The sequence below is a fragment of the Electrona antarctica genome (genome assembly GCF_951216825.1).
Source record: "Electrona antarctica genome assembly, chromosome: 9".
In the NCBI taxonomy this organism is placed as follows: Eukaryota; Metazoa; Chordata; class Actinopteri; order Myctophiformes; family Myctophidae; genus Electrona; species Electrona antarctica.
In genome coordinates this window covers 41812373-41824353 of record NC_136790.1, presented here as the reverse complement: position 1 = coordinate 41824353, position 11981 = coordinate 41812373, and positions in this window count along the sequence as shown.

Below are 11981 nucleotides of genomic sequence, written 5' to 3'. Positions count from 1 at the left end.
TGTGTGTGTGTGTGTGTGTGTGCGCGCCACCATGAGGCTGATTTGAAAACTGTCAAGTGGCATTTCTTCCTCAGCCTAGTGGGCATATGCATGCACAGTTTCACCGCAATCGGACGCTGCGTTGAGTAGTTGTGGCAATTTGTACAAAACGGGTACAAAGCGGGCTACTCCTGAAAGGTTTAGAAGCCAATCGTAGGCAATGAAGGTGGATTATGAGAAATCAAACAAACGCGTCTTGATCACATGACTATGGAGAGCATGTGTACCGATTTGTGTGAAATTTGGATAAAATCTGAAGGAGTAATATTAGAAAATGTGTTTTACATATGTCGGCCTCCTGGTGGCGCTATAAAGAGCAGATTTGAAAAATTCCAGGCAAAGGTTTTTCCTTGGCCTCTAGGGAGTTGGCATACAAAGTTATCCACAGATCCGTGCAGTTAGAGGTAAAAACACTTTTCGGCGAGTTATAGCGCCACCATGAGGCTGAGTTGAAAATGTTCACGTGGAATTTCTTCCTCGGCCTAGTGGGAATGTGCGTGCACAATTTCACGGAAATCACACAATGTGTTCATGATTTGCAGCATTTTGTTTGAAACTGAGCACTGCTGCGAACTTTGGAAGCCAATCTTAGCCAATCAGGATGGAGTCTGAGAAATCTGAAAGACCCGTTTCGTTGAATGGCTCTAGAGAGACTGTGTACCAATTTGCGTGATGTTTGGACAAAATCTGTAGGTGTACTGTCCAAAAACTTGTTTTGCACAAAGCGGCCTCCTGGTGGCGCTATAACAGGCCGTTCTGGAAATTCTGGCGCAGAGGTTCATCATTGGTATCCAGGGAGTGTGTGTGCAAAAGATGACATCGACTGGGTTAACGGTGCCGGAGATTAGCTGACGGACGGACGGACGGACGGACGGACGGACGGACGGACGGCTTAAATGTTGTCAGGTAAGGTTGCAGGAGCTCACTGTAAATGGTAAACGGTGCATTTATGTAGCGCATTACATAGATTGTGCCCCACATTGACCCATTCATATACATGGCGGAGCTGCGGAGGAAACCATGCAAGGCACCAACCTGCACATCAGGAGCAATGGGGTTCAGCGTCTTTGCTCAAGGACACTTCGACACTTAGGCCTCACTCACACCTTCGCATCTAGCATACAACATTGTTGCATGGTAGATGTAAACAAAGGGTAAGTGGCATGGCCTCCCCAATGCATTTCCAATGGAAGTCACATGGTTTGACACAACATTTTGTTGTACGGCTTTCGGCTGTGTTTCGACTGCCCCCCTCCCCCTCATACAACAAAAATGTTGTGTCAAACCATGTGACTCCCATTGGAAATGAATTGCGAGCTTGCATCAGTCAACAAGTCTCATGCATCAGCTATACAACAATCTGTTGTGCAGGTGTGAGTGAAGCCTAACTCTGGGGGGGAGCCCACATGGGGTCGAACTGGAAATCTCACGTTCCCACCTGGCCTCTCTACCTGGCGACTCTACCCCTGATCCACTGCCTGCACCCCGGTTCATAATAAATACATGAAGGGAGATGGAAATCAATGTGATAAATACCTTGAGATCTGGTGCTCAAAAGCAGTGTTGTCAAGTTGTCAACATGTGTGAAGCGGTGTGAAGGAGCTAAACCAGATCAGGGTTTATTACCTGTTCATCAGACCCGGGAGCCCCCCCCCCCCCCCCCCCCCACACACACACACACACACATAGGGGTGAAAACAACAGATGAGTATAGTACAGCACATGACATGGACTCAACCAGACCATAATATCCAGTAGCTGAAGGCTGTTGTTCGTCTGACAGCAATTATCTCTTTTGCAAAAGGTCACTTCCTGGTGTTGCTCAAAGCAAGAGAATTGTCTTGTTATCTGATGAAATACATACACTGTAGCATAGCATGTTTGAGCACAATGGCCATTTAGGGCTTCCGGACAACATAGTCAGTACTGTACTCGCACGCACGCACGCACGCACGCACGCACGCACGCACGCACACACGCACACACATTCAACAAATTACATTCTATTGATGGAACAATTCTGAAAATACAGTATAAGCCTATCATCATGAGTTCATGAAAGTGATTACAACGATATTATATTTCAAAGGTTGAAACATTCCTGACCCTATTGGGGGAATTGCCCCCCTTTGCAGGTGGGGTTGGCAAACAGTAGATCCTTTATTTATTAGGACTGCAATGTCACGTTTCAATATTATTTCTGATTGATCTCCCGTTGTGGTATACTCAAACAGCCCGCATGCATCCCCTCCCTCCAAAACAAATGAAAAACTTGAATCTATAAAGTTTAAAAAGCCTTTGGTTGTCACGAGCGTGGTGTACACACACCAGGCATGCCCTTAACACCAGCGTGGTGTACACGCACCAGGCATGCCCATAACACCAGACATCAGGAGGGGAAAACGTTGGATCCTGCCAAGAAAATTACCTAGCCAAGCCTTTGTATTGAGTGAAAGGGTAGGACAGAGATACAGTACTGTCATTCAGATCAGCAAGAGAGAAATAAATGAGAGATGTTGTTGTATAATAAAGGCATAAAGAATGGCACTTTCTCCTATGAAAGCGACAGGGTAGGTGCTCAGGCACTGCCATAACACTTGTATAAGACCTGAGGTTGATTCTACAAAATAATGTCTTCTAAATCCTGACAGTTTTCTGAAAAACCCTATGTTTCTATATCAGTGGTTCTCACACTATTTCATGTCAAGGACTCCTAGAATCATATGTATTTGGCCTCCGGCCCCCATCTCAAAATATGTTGTTCCAGGGACCCCCCCCCCCCCCCCCCCCCCCCCCCCCAAATTTGCGCCATTTTTCTCATGATTTTTCAAAAATAGCAGACCTACAAGCTCATAGTGTGCCGTGCTATGAGCTTGTAGATCTGCTATTTTTCAATAGATAAAGCATAACCTAATTCTTAAAACACCAACAGGGGTTCCGGCCCAGAAGTGCTGACAGATTCATAAACTGTATAGACTGTCCCAAAAAAAATGTAACAAAGCTTTTGTCAACAGTCATCCTAACTATTCCAGCACAAAAGTATTGACTCTTTTTTTTAACTATAAAAATCTAGTTTTTAAAAATCGTTCTGTCAAGCTGGATGGTCATGGTTCACACCAAGTTCACCCATTTAGGCCTGAGGCCGATTCTAAAAACGCCTCTAAATCCTGACCTAAGTTTTCGGAAAAACTTCAAATATTTACATAGCAGCATCACATTTTTTACATTTTTGAATACTGTACATACTGTACAGAACCCCAAAGTGGGTTCCCGGCCTGAGGGGGTAAAACACCAAAAGGGTTTCCCTTCCCGCCCAGAGTTAAAGTTATAGTTGTAGTTATAGTGCGAAGTGTGAACAGGCCTTTTAGAAAAGTCCCTCTATCCTAGAGTCATGGGTGTCTGTAACACTGAACTCATTCTCAGCCCCGGCTGGCTGCTTGTAGCAAGGTTGTACGTGTTATCTCCAAGCCCTTGGCCCGGTGGAATGCTGTCACGTGCACATATACTACTACAGTGCTCTTTCTAGGCCAAACACAGGCCGTATAAACTTTCATCTGAGTGCATGAGCACTGTATATACAAGCACAGCTCGTAAAAACTCACTCATATACTGTACTCACCCCATCCCCCACCCACACACACACACACGCGTATAATATACGCACACACACAGCACATGCCCCCTCCCACACATATACACGTGCTATCACGTGCTAGCTATTTATTTTTGCAGTTGACCTATATGACTAGGTCTTTATTGGGGAAGGTTCAAATAGGGACGAAAATGTTAATGTTGTCCACTGCTCAAGCAAAACAGGTGTCTTTGTATTACAAAGCAAAGACAGACAAAATCAAAGCGTAATCTGCTTGGCCTGAGTAATAATAACACCACTTCACTCAGACAACAGGTCACACTGAACTGAATGAAGGCCAGACTGTTTCTCTCTGTATCTACTGACCACCAAGGACCATCTGGCTGTTCAATCCGTGGGTCGCGACCCCTCCGTGGGTCGCGACCCCTCAGGGGGTCGCCGAATTATTTTGGGGGGTCCCCAAATTATTTTCTTAACTGAATGGCTGGAAATGGCTGGAAAATGGAAATTAACCGTTTTCATAGTTTATGCATGCATACACTTTCCTTAATGATTATATCTGGTTTCAGTATTCATTACTTGCGCAAGCAGAGTGCGAAAGTAATAGTTTTCGTCCAGGGCGATGTTTGATGCATACATGTATACATAGGGGCATTACATTTAATCCTCCCGACACTAAAACATATCGTCATTACGTCACCATCGAAAACCAATTACACCCTGGCATTGGGTCCTTTAATCCACATCTTTATTACGTCATCATTGTGAGCTAGTTATACCAGTTATACCCTGACGTCATGCTGCTATACGATACATACGTATACACAAAGTAACCACAGTACCGCTAATCAACTTACAAATTACATATACATATAGAGGCATTTCCTTTAATCCACCCGACACTGATTGACAAAAACTAGGTACGTAGCAAATAGCTAAACCTAATAATTCAATATTTCAAACGTTCTTTCACAGAGAAGCTGAGATTTGACAGTTTGTAGCGGTCGACAGTACTTGCGCGCTCTGCTTGCGCACTAATAGGCCATTTATGGCCTTGTGTGCAACAAGCAAGTAGGCACTCGACAGAGTGCAGTTCTAGTTTATGATATATTTTCTCTATTATTGTCTCCACCAGGCCAAAGGCATGGGGAGAGAGTATGTTTTGCACTCCGTCCGTGTGTGTGTGCGTCCGTCCGTCCTTCCTTCCTTCCTTCCGTCCGTCTGTTACCAGCTAATCTCCGGCACCGTTGGCCCGATCCATGCCAAACTTTGCACACACACTCCCTGAATGCCAACGACGAACCTCTGCCCCAAATATTCCTCAACGGCCTGTTATAGCGCCACCATGAGGCCGATTTAGGCAAAACACATTTCTGTAGATTACTCGTACACATTTTATCCATACATCACACAATTCGGTATACACTATCTCCATAGTCATGTGATCAACACGGATCTGCACCATTTCCCATCTTCCTTCCTGATTGGCTTCCAATTCGCTTCCAAAGCTCACATGATTGGTCCGTTTCGAACAAAATGCCACAAATCACAAACACAGTGTGCAATTTCCGTGAAATTATACACGCACATTTCCACTAGGCTGAGGACGATTTTCCAAACCAGCCTCATGGTGGCGCTATAACAGGGCAATTCCTGTTTTTACCTATAACTGCATCGTTCTGTGTACAACTTTGTATGCGCACTCCCTAGACGCACATTTTCCCTGCATCCCTCCACATCTGCCGGTTATAGCGCCACCATGAGGCCGATTTCTGCAAAACACATTGTTTATATTAGTCGCACAGATTTCATCCAAATCTCATGCAAATCGGTATACATGATCTCTGTAGTCATGTGATCAAGACGAGTCTGTTTGATTTCTCAGATTCTACACTGATTGGCTAAGATTGCCTTCCAAAGTCTTCAGGAGTGGCCCGTTTTGTACAAAATGCTGCACATGTCCTGCTCATCCAGAATTCTATCCTCAGAGATGCTATGAGTGATCTGACTCTGCATTTCCTCAACACAATGAAGAAAATTGTTGCAAAAAACAAACAAACATGTTTATATTACTCCTAAACATTTTGCCAAACATCACACACACTCCTATCCTCCTGGTGGAGACCTGTGCCCAGAAGGGCACTTTTTCTAGGCGGGGGTCGCGAGACATGGCAAAAGCATTTCCGGGGGTCCCCAGCCAAAAACGTTGAGAACCCCTAGGCAAGCAAGGCAAGGCAGTGTGCTATAAGAAAGGGGCAAGCCCGTTCTTGCACCAAGAATGACAAGAATTCCCCAGAACACCATCATCTTCCGGTCTGAAATATGCTGTTATGCTCCATCATATACGCACGACAGTGTGGCATGCCTACAATTGCAGATCTACAAGCTCACAATGTGATTTTTCACATTGGTTATGTTATATATGACAAAGTATTATAAATCAGGCTTTAAAGGGACGCATGTTTTAGCATAATATATGATAGTTTCTTCCAGACTTTGAACTCGCAGGAGAATAATGTGGTTCCATTTGACCTGGTCTGGTGGTGTCATCAAACCGAGGTAAATGCCTAACATTTCACTTTTAACAGCCTGTTGATAGCGCCGACTATACATCCACATTATACACTAAATGATATAGGCTAATTCATTAATGAACCATTACTGAGCTATTTATTTTGTCAATTTGTCATCCTATGCAATTTGTACAAAATTCTGCTTATTATCCAAAGTGATCATTTCGATTTGTGACAGCGATGTTGTACGTGTGAACCTGTGAACAAAAGCAAACATCGCCGATCTGCAAGCCTGCAGCAGTACGACACGGTCGACACCTTGTTGTGAGCTTGTTTTCGCAACACGGGTTAAAAGTGGAGAAAGACTGTATAATGTCGGCAGGCTCTGAGGCTCCACAGCCAGCATTGTTTCATTGCTGAGAGTCTTTAGCGGTGCAGTAGAGTAGTGTAACTGGAGCAGAACATCAGATAGGCATGAATAGCTGTGAGGTTAAAAACGTCACAACACTGGGCCCCACCATGAATAGACGCCTGTGCCCATGAGGCGCCTCTGCCCATTACTGTCCCCACTGCCCCTCATCTTTTATGGAAATATTGTATCTTCTCACCACCCAGCCCTAGCTGGGTCCAAATCAAAGCCTTTTTGCCTATACTGTATGTACGCCTTGCTGTTTTAAAACTTCACAAGGTGTGTAGTCTCACGTAGCCAGACAACTATTCCACAATCTCCGAATGCTATATAGAGTGTGGAACTACAGGCCCCCTAGCTGCCCATGGTACATATGGAGCTGGCCTGCATGCATCTGACATCACACCACTCTATATTTGGGCATGCCTGACACAGCATTCCATAAGCATGGCCTGTTCTGACATCACAATATAGATATTTGGGCATGCCTGACACAGAACTCCATATAGGAATAAAGGGACTCAGAGAGACAGATACAGACATCTCCATACATGGGCATAAAAGGGACACATGACAGGTGGGTGGAACGGGTACACTCTGCATTTCTGGTTGTCCAGAAACAACACAAAAGCCTCATTTGGCATGCGTGACAAAGAACTCCATATATGGGCATAAAAGGGACACATACATAATAACTGGGTGAGGCATGCATTTACGGTTGTCCAGAACCAGCACAAAAGCCTCTGCCCGGGCTCTGGACTCTGGGCCTGCCCACCCCTATATCTCCATATATGGAGCTGGCCTGCTCTAGTTAGGACGAATGTGCGCGACTGTAAAGACGAAACGAAAGTGGGGAGGAGGAGGCTCTTTCTTTTCAGGAAGTAAGTGAGCCCAGTGTCCATGACATCAGAGACACTGCATGGGCTCATTGCTAAAGTCTAAAATATCTAAAAACCACATATTACACATAAGGACCCCCAGGAAAGTGTTCTAAATCTTCTAAACGTCATTAACATATATTTATTTGCAAAAAGGGTGAAGTGTCCCTTTTAAGTAAACAAAATGTGAGTACTTTTTCCACCAGTGAATTGGTACATGTCCAGTTGGCCATTCCTCTCCCTCTAAGCATTTACCCCGCGGTCAGGGATAAGATAACCACTCCTCAATACAAGGTTAGACCTCTAAGCATTGACCCCGCGGTCAGGGATAAGATAATCACTCCTCAATACAAGGTTATAGATAGGCTGTGAACAAAATAACAACCGATGACATTCAAATGGATTTGGCTGTATTCAGTGTTGTTTTTGGCAGAAAATTTTGATTTTAGTTTTAGTCATAGTCTCTTCAATAGTTTTCATTTAGTCTAGTTTTAGTCGACTAAATATCATCAAGATTTTAGTCGACTAAATCTACAGGTGATTTAGTCGACTAAAATCTATTTTGGCGGGCCTTGATGCCGTCGTAATGACTGTTTTTACACATGCTGAAAATAGCCGATCTACAAGCTGAGCTTGTAGATCTGCTATTTTCAGCATGCAACCAAGTGTAAAATGACTTATACTGGATCTTTGTCCACTAGTCCCTTCCTAACATTTTAGTCTAGTTTTTATTTGTTGACGAAATTGTCAGTATATTTAGTCTTAGTTTTAGTCAGCTAGTTTTCATTTAGTTTCCATTTAGTTTTCGTCAGTGGAAAAAGGTAGTTGAAGAACATTTTTCGTCTTAGTTTTAGTCGACGAAAACAACACTGGCTGTATTCCAGCATTGTGTTATAAGGTTTCAGCCTGCAGGTATTCGTCGCTGATCAGTCATTATTATTATTGTAGTACAAACAGTTGTAAGAGCAGCAAGCAGCAGCGGCAATATACAAAAGGTTGTCTAAATTCTGTCTATTTATTTTTTTTGTTTTTTTTGCACCGTGGACTGGCCTGCAGTGGTTCCCAAAGTGGGGTCCGGGGACCCCCAGGGGTACTTGAGGGAGTTCCAGGGCGGACCCAGCTAAATGATAGTTTGGAACCAAATAGACCCTTATGGGTCTGTAACTCAGAGAGTGTACAAATGGACCCTAACGGGTCCATTTGGTTCCATTTGTACACAGATTAGCATTGATTTTACAATATAAATTGGGGGTCCCAGAGATAGAAATGCCATTAAATGGGGGGTCCGTATCCTAATGCATGTCAAACTGGGGGTCCTTGAAATTAAACTGGTCGAGAATCACTGCTAGAACCGTAAAAAAAACCTTCTCTTATGGGGGTCCCTGCAGGCATATCTCATCAAATGGGGGTCCGCGGGATAATTAGTGTCAATTGGACCGGCCACTGTCCTACAAGCAACACCTGGATGAAGTGAAGGCCAAGACAACAGCAAAGGGTCTCGCTCAATCAGAAGCTGAACCTTTTGGACTTACAGTAGGACCAGAGACGAGGGTGTGGCTGCATGGCACTGAGTTGGCCTGCATCTGATGATATACAACAGAAGGAACAAACATGCTTTAAGAGATTAACTGATATGGGAGATATGGGAGAAGGCTTTAAGAGGCGGCTGTTCATAGCTACTGTGGAGTCAGTACTGCTGTATGGGGCCGAGACATGGACCCTCACAGTGGAGTCAGTACTGCTGTATGGGGCCGAGACATGGACCCTCACAGTGGAGTCAGTACTGCTGTATGGGGCCGAGACATGGACCCTCACAGTGGAGTCAGTACTGCTGTATGGGGCCGAGACATGGACCCTCACAGTGGAGTCAGTACTGCTGTATGGGGCCGAGACATGGACCCTCACAGTGGAGTCAGTATTGCTGTATGGGGCCGAGACATGGACCCTCACAGTGGAGTCAGTATTGCTGTATGGGGCCGAGACATGGACCCTCAGTGGAGTCAGTATTGCTGTATGGGGCCGAGACATGGACCCTCACAGTCCATGTCGCAACTTTCGTTCAACTTTTTTCTTTGACCCCTCTATCACATGGAACTACTTTTTTGGGCATAGTGACATAGTTCCACGTGATAGAGAAAAATGAACTAAAGTCGCACTAATATTTTAGAAATAGGTCAATAATACAAATTACGTTAGTTTTGTGGATTAATTTACTTTTAATGTGTAGCCCCCTGTGCCCCCCACACAATGACCGGAACTACTTAATATTCACCAAAACCAGAGCAGAACTCCCACTACGGGACTCGGGCAATCAATTAATACAGTTGCAACCACTATATTAATGGCAAGTATTTCATACAACTTAAGTTAAAAAAGATCTGAACTATCCCTTTAAGTTGCTATATTTCACACCTAAATGAAAATGTTCTACAACTAATGGTGAGTGTGTGTGTTTGTGGGCCAAATGTGTTTTCATGAATATTAAGTTTTTATGTGTCAAAAGCCACAAATTAGGGTCATCTGTATTACGTGTAGGTTGAACAATATCATATTGGGGTTTATATAACAGCCAGGCAGGTGCCCTACATTTCGAACATTTTGAAGATGATAGATGTCGTAACTATGTGTGCGTGTGTGATTCCACTGTCATAGTGGGTCAGTATTACCAAATCCATTCTCTCTTGCTCTTTTTCACACACACACACACACACACACACACACACACACACACACACACACACACACACACACACACACACACACACACACACACACACACACACACACACACACACACACACACACACACACACACACACACACACACACACACAGGAAACATTGTGAAAACAAATAGGATCTGTCAACATAATGTCAGTTAGAAATGGATCCCTCTCGTCTCAAAATGATTACACAAGATGTGTACCATCTCTCATGACCAGAACTAGGTAAGTGGGCCAAAGTAATCAAGTTACTAAGACCTACGATACACTCCTCTTCAATCTGTCTAAGGCATACTATTATTCAGTTTAAGGTTACACATCGCCTCCACTGGTCCAAAGTAAAACTATCTAAGTTTGTTCCTACCATGGATCCTATGTGATCGTTGCAATCAAGATCAAGCTACCCTTGCACATGCTTTTTGGTTTTGTCCAAAGCTAAATACATTTTGGCAATCAATATTTAAAACATTTTCAGATGTATTAGAAGTGCCCATAGAACCCTCTGCCACTATTGCAGAGTTATTTCCCAAGATCTACGTCTTAGCCGGCAAAACAAGAATATGATAGCCTTTGCATCTCTTTTGGCTAGGCGGCTAATACTATTTAAATGGAAGGAAAAATTACCACCAACCTTTAAATCTTGGGTTAATGATGTTTTACATCATTTGACATTGGAGAAGATTCGAGGGTACGCTGGTGCTTTAACATTTTACACCATTTGGCAACCTTTATCATCATATATTGAGAGGATGAACGCGGCTGACATCAACAATCCTTAACTCATTACACTGACCCTACTGTAATTGTTTTTATTTATTGTTATTTGTTTGCATAATGTGTCTATTTGATTAATTTCTTCTATTTTTGAATATGTATATTTGTATGTGCCTTTTATTTCATTGTTAATGGTACAAGATACCAGGGTTGTGGCTCTTTCAGAGCGGGAACTCTGGGGGAGGGAGGGGTAAAAAAAGTTCAAAAAATGTGTATGCTATTTTTGACTCATGTGACTTTAAATGTGAAGATTTTACTTTGATCAAAAGTTACTAAGACCTGAACCAGACAAAATTAATTGAATAGCAGACCTACAAGCTTGTAGCACGGCAGAGTGCCGCACTACGAGCTTGTAGGTCTGCTATTCAATTAATCTTGTAGGTCTGATATTTTTGAAAAATCGTGAAAATGTGGCACAAATCTTTGAATATACATTTTTTCAGAGCGAACGTTTTTAACTAAAATCTTTTTGAATATATATTCTTTCAGAGTGAGTTTAACTAAAATCTTTCCTTCCGCAGGGTTCCTGAAACATTATTCTCAGATGGGGGTCGGCAGCCTATTACATATAATTTTGGGGGTGCTTGACGTGAAAATGTTTTGAGGACCACTGACATAGAAACATAGGTTTATCAGAAAACTGTTTTTTTATAATCGTCCTCTGTTTTTGCTGAATTGTAGTGCTTTTTGGAAAGGAAGCATGCTGGATACTGGAAGTGAGGGGCCATTCACTCCTTCAGCCATTATTCATTAAAAGGTCTGAGTGTGTACAAACCAAACATATCTGAAAAAGGAGTATGGTTACCGAAGCATTTGAATACAGCCAAGATCAATCATCCTGCCAAGGGGTTCTAATTAAAATACAGTTCGATTTCTGTTCACATATACAGTACATTTTCAGCATTCAAACCAAGTGCAAAATTACTTATACTGGATATTTTGTCCACTATAGTCCCTTCCTAACATTTTAGTCTATTTTTTATTTGTTGACGAAATTGTCAATATAGTCTTAGTTTTAGTCATCATAGCTTAGTTTTCATTTAGTTTGTCAGT